The sequence below is a fragment of the Pseudophryne corroboree genome, chromosome 9 (assembly GCF_028390025.1).
Source record: "Pseudophryne corroboree isolate aPseCor3 chromosome 9, aPseCor3.hap2, whole genome shotgun sequence".
NCBI classification, from domain to species: domain Eukaryota; kingdom Metazoa; phylum Chordata; class Amphibia; order Anura; family Myobatrachidae; genus Pseudophryne; species Pseudophryne corroboree.
In genome coordinates this window covers 168,321,725-168,327,063 of record NC_086452.1, presented here as the reverse complement: position 1 = coordinate 168,327,063, position 5,339 = coordinate 168,321,725, and the positions used below count along the sequence as shown (strand labels likewise).

General features: G+C 44.0%; 1 long non-coding RNA gene across 1 annotated transcript; it reads right to left on the bottom strand.

Annotated features, from left to right (window-relative positions):
• Nucleotides 1–1,652: 1,652 nt before the first annotated feature.
• Nucleotides 1,653–3,446, bottom strand: LOC134956848 (uncharacterized). Its single transcript, XR_010186231.1, has 6 exons — nucleotides 2,711–3,446; nucleotides 2,569–2,618; nucleotides 2,418–2,484; nucleotides 2,261–2,331; nucleotides 2,115–2,186; nucleotides 1,653–1,860 (listed from the first exon to the last, which is right to left on the bottom strand). It is a non-coding gene; the product is annotated as an uncharacterized LOC134956848 (long non-coding RNA).
• Between the last annotated feature and the right edge of the window lie 1,893 nt (nucleotides 3,447–5,339).

The window sequence follows — 5,339 nt, the reverse complement described above, 5'->3', positions numbered from 1 at the left end:
CTGGTGAGTGCTGAGGAAGAAGCCCCGGCCCCTCGACGGCGGGCTTCTGTCCCGCTTAAATATACATTTACTTGGCGGGGGCTCATACATATATACAGTACCCAACTGTATATATGCTAAACTTTTGCCAAAGAGGTCCCAATTGCTGCCCAGGGCGCCCCCCCCTGCGCCCTTACAGTGACCGGAGTATGTGAGGTGTGTGTGGGAGCAATGGCGCACAGCTGCAGTGCTGTGCGCTACCTCAGTGAAGACTGGAGTCTTCTGCCGCCGATTTCGAAGTTTTCTTGCTTCTTATGCTCACCCGGCTTCTGTCTTCCGGCTCTGCGAGGGGGACGACGAGGGTGAGATCCTGTGTATGATCCCTCTGGAGCTAATGGTGTCCAGTAGCCTAAGAAGCAGGACCTATCTTCAGAGAGTAGGGCTGCTTCTCTCCCCTCAGTCCCACGATGCAGGGAGTCTGTTGCCAGCAGAGCTCCCTGAAAATAAAAAAACTAACAAAATACTTTCTTACAGCAAGCTCAGGAGAGCTCACTGAACAGCACCCAGCTCGTCCGGGCACAGATTCAAAACTAAGGTCTGGAGGAGGGACATAGAGGGAGGAGCCAGAGCACACTAGAATCTGAATTCTTTCTTAAAGTGCCCATGTCTCCTGCGGAGCCCGTCTATTCCCCATGGTCCTTACGGAGTCCCCAGCATCCACTAGGACGTTAGAGAAATCCTATTTTCTCTTACGTCCTGGAGGATGCTGGGGTCCACATTAGTACCATGGGGATAAACCAAGGCTACTAGCTCAGCTGAGTTGTAAAGCCGAGACACCCCGGGCAGCTGCCCAGGAAGAACCCACCTTACGAGTAGAGTGGGCCTTAACAGACGTAGGACACTGCAAGCCTGCCGTAGAATACGCATGTTGGATAGTGAACCTGATCCAGCGAGAGATCGTCTGCTTAGAAGCAGAACACCCAATTTTCTTGGGATCATACAGGACAAACAGAGAGTACGATTTTCTATGACGAGCAGTCCTCCTCACATAGATTTTTAGAGCCCTTACAACATCTAAGGACTTTGATGAAATTGAGGAGTCAGTCGCAACTGGCACCACAATAGGTTGGTTGATATGAAATGCCGACACAACCTTCGGAAGAAATTGCTGACGTGTCCGAAGCTCAGCTCTGTCTTCATGGAAGATCAAGTATGGGCTTTTACATGACAAAGCCCCCAACTCCGACACATGTCTAGCAGAAGCTAAGGACAACAAAGTGACAGCCTTCCACGTGATAAACTTGACCTCAACCTTCTGAAGAGGTTCAAACCAGTCCGACTAGAGGAACTGCAACACCACGTTAAGATCCCAAGGCGCCGTAGGCGGTACAAAGGGAGGTTGGATGTGCAGAACTCCCTACAAGAAAGTCTGAACCTCAGGGAGGGCAGCCAACTGTTTCTGGAAGAAAATGGATAGGGCCGAAATTTGGACCTTCATGGATCCCAACCTCAGGCCCATATCCACACCTGCTTGCAGGATGAGGAGAAACCGTCCCAGTTGAAACTCCACCACAGGAAACTTCTTGGACTCACAGCAAGATATATATATATATATATATATATATATATATATAACACAAATATTCAGAGTGCGCACAGATACAATGGCATAATTAAAATTGAAATAATTACTCAAAGTAAAATCCAACCAGCATAACCGGAATGATAGAAAGATTATTTTTAATACACGTTAAAATTTGTCATACACGTTGTTCCATAAGCACAATACACATTTATGCAGAAACAGTGTATGCTATATATATCTCATAAAACCCAACGCGTTTCGTCCATTATGGACTTCATCAGGGGTACAAGTCACAGCTGGTAGGGTAAATAGAGGAGAGAAGAGGAGAAAAAAGAGCAAATGAGATACATCAAAACAGTAACATATCTTCATCAACCAGTTCACTTCATAGATTCATTTCACAATATATCAAAAAACAAGAGGGATATGGGAAATACCTCATGGTGTGACATTAAAGTTGATAAACGTATCTTTACAATCAAGAGAACTAGATGTTGAGGAAAGAGGGATATTCTCAAATCTATTCTTAGGTATATAATATCATACTTACTGGAATAATGCTTTAGCAAATTTCCTACAAGATGATCTCACTGTGAAGAGTGTTAAAACGTGATATATATCTCTAATGGAGAGAGAGTGTTAATTAGATTTAATCAAGCTAACTATATACCAGCTAGAGGGTTGATTATTACTTACATAATGATACTAAAAACTCTCGTGAACTTCTAATCAGCTGCTCCTTAATTGTGGTTCCTTGTAGGTACTTTCTATGGAACACACAGATTTTTTGCTACTGGTAAGGATTTAACCCATTGCAGCCCAATTTGTATTTAAGGTATATTCAGATACTTACATTTAATTATGGGGCAAATGACCAATTAGATTGTGTCCTCCAAGATTAATGAAAGTTCACAAGGGATCTAAATAGATTAAATAATGTTCATGGTAATTTCTAACAATAATATTATAATCGGACAGTGGACTGGGATAGTGAATCTACTTACTTTAAAGTCAAGCCAATAACACCAAACAGAATGTCCAGTGAGGAAAGCAGCTGTAATAAATAGAAATAATCAGATCTTTACCTCACAATCAATTAGGTGAGAGGTTGATCAATTTAATTTAAGGTCATAAAGTAGTACTTACACTAAAAGGTTCTGGATGTGTGTCAGCCTCCTCTCCTGGATGGTAAGTGAACTGGAGAGGCTATATCTGGCCTATTTATACCTAGGAGTGAATTACCTCACTTCCTATGCTCTAATGATTGGTTGATCGAATAGATCTAAATAAGTGTATATCCAAGGTGTAGCATGGGAAATCTACCCTATGCTCTGTACAGCATGAAATTGTCATCCATATAGGTCTTAAAAAATGACCTTAATGTTCATATAACAACTTAAATAGCAGGCTTTCGTCCTGCGTTCCACCTAGATCATGGTGGAACGCATGGACTTCCGCCTAGTGCGTACTTCCTGTAACTGAGATGAATGTATATAACATCATCAGTTAACCTAATGGGATTGATTAAGCCCAGAGAGGGGGAATGTATGTTAAGCCCAGGGAGAGACGTATTGGGGCTGGGAAGTTTTAAGATCTCATTTGGCACGTCTGCCGCGGATCTCCCCGCTTTGCGTTCCAACCGCATCACCTGTGGAGCGCACCGCGTCATTACCGGATGTTGTCATGCGTTCCACCCATAAGCGATACTGGAACGCATATCTACCTACTCAGTTTGCACGTTAATGCTGGGCTCAATGGTGTATTCCATTATCGGACAAATCAAACGCACTGCAGATGGAAAAATTATGTAATTTATAGTTGTTATTTTGCGAATAGGACCCTATTTCCTCAATACCTTTACAAGGGTTCACAATTTACACACAGTATGACATCCATACAATACAGTGCAATATTATGGATACCACCAATACTACATATGACTTTATAAAGAGAATAATAGTATATGATCAGACATAAGTTGTAATATACAGTCGAATAGACAGACCCTCTATAATAAGTATAGCAATATGATAAAGATGTGCCATAATTGTGTAATATCATATATCAGCATGGCCAAAAATATGTTTTAAAAATTGTTAGATAGATAATCTAGTATACGATAGGGAAACTTTATAATGATAACAGTATATACCCTAGGTGAACGTTTTCATATCTTAAATAGGACACCTAGGTCTGTTCTAGGTCAATATAAGATCAGAACCATTCATACCACGATGTTTACATATCAAAATGACTGTTGATCTCTAACAACCTAAAAAAGAGACTATATCAATGTTTTCATTGAGACCTAACGGATAAAGAGTGTTCAGTGTATAAATCCAATATATATATATTTTTTTTTTTTAAATACGATGGTAATGTTTAGTCGTTACTCCTTTCCTAGCCTGTATCAGGGTAGGAATAACCTTGATCGGAATACCCTTCCGAGCTAGTATCTGGCATTTAACCTCCATGCCGTCAAACGTAGCCGCGGTAAGTCTTGATAGGTGAACGGCCCCTGCTACAGCAGGTCCTCCCGGCTCTTCTAGCAGTAGATCCAGAAGATCCGCGTACCAAGCTCTTCTCGGCCTGTCCGGAGCGAAGAGGATTGCCTGAACTCTTGTTCTCCTTATGAGTTTGAGAACTCTTGGAAAGAGCAGGAGTGGAGGAAACATGTACACCGACTGGAACACCCACGTAGTCACTAGGGCGTCCACCGCCGCCGCTTGCGTGTCCCTCGACCTGGAACAATACCTCCGAAGCTTCTTGTTGAGATGAGAGGCCATCATGACCATTTGGGGTACGCCCCAAAGATCTGTTATCTCCTTGAACACCTCCGGAATGAAGATTGCTGACAGCGCCAATGCGTGTTTTTCTGCCCAGAGGATGATTCTTGTTACCTCTGACATTGCAGCTCTGCTCTTCGTTCCGCCCTGTCTGTTTAAGTAAGCCACTGTCGTTACATTGCCCGACTTCATGTGAATGGCCCAATTTCTTAGAAGATGGGCCGCTTGGAGAAGACCGTTGTAGACTGCTCTTAGTTCCAGAATGTTTATCGGCAGGCCAGCTTCCAGACTTGACCACCTTCTTTGGAAGGTTTACCTTGGGTGACTGCACCCCAGCCCCGGAGACTTGCATCCGTGGTCAGAAGGATCCAGTCCTGAATCCCGAACCTGCGGCCCTCCAGAAGATGAGGTAGTTGCAGCCACCAGAGGAGTGAAATCCTGGCCTTTGGCGACAGACGTATTCTCTGGTGCATGTGTAGATGAGATCCCGACCACTTGTCCAGGAGATCCAGCTGGAAGGACCGAGCATGAAAACTGCAGAGCCGCGTAAGAGACCACCATCTTCCCCAGAAGGCGAATGCACTGATGAACCGACACCCGGGCTGACTTCAGGACATCCCGGACCATTGTTTGTATCACCAACACTTTTTTCTCTGGAAGAAACACCCTTTGCACTTCCGTGTCGAGAATCATTCCCAGAAAGGACAACCTCCTGGTTGGTTCCAAACGTGATTTTGGAAGATTCAGGATCCAATCGTGTTCTCTGAGTAGATGGGCCGTGAGAACAATGGACTGTAAAAGCTTCTCCTTGGACGATGCCTTTATCAGCAGATTGTCCAGATATGGAAGTATGTTCACCCCCTGTCTGCGGAGAAGAACCATCATCTCTGCCATCACCTTGGTGAATACCCTCTGTGCTGTGGAGAGGCCGAATGGCAGGGCCTGGAATCAGAAATGACAGTCCAACAGTGCGAATCGGAGAAAAGCTT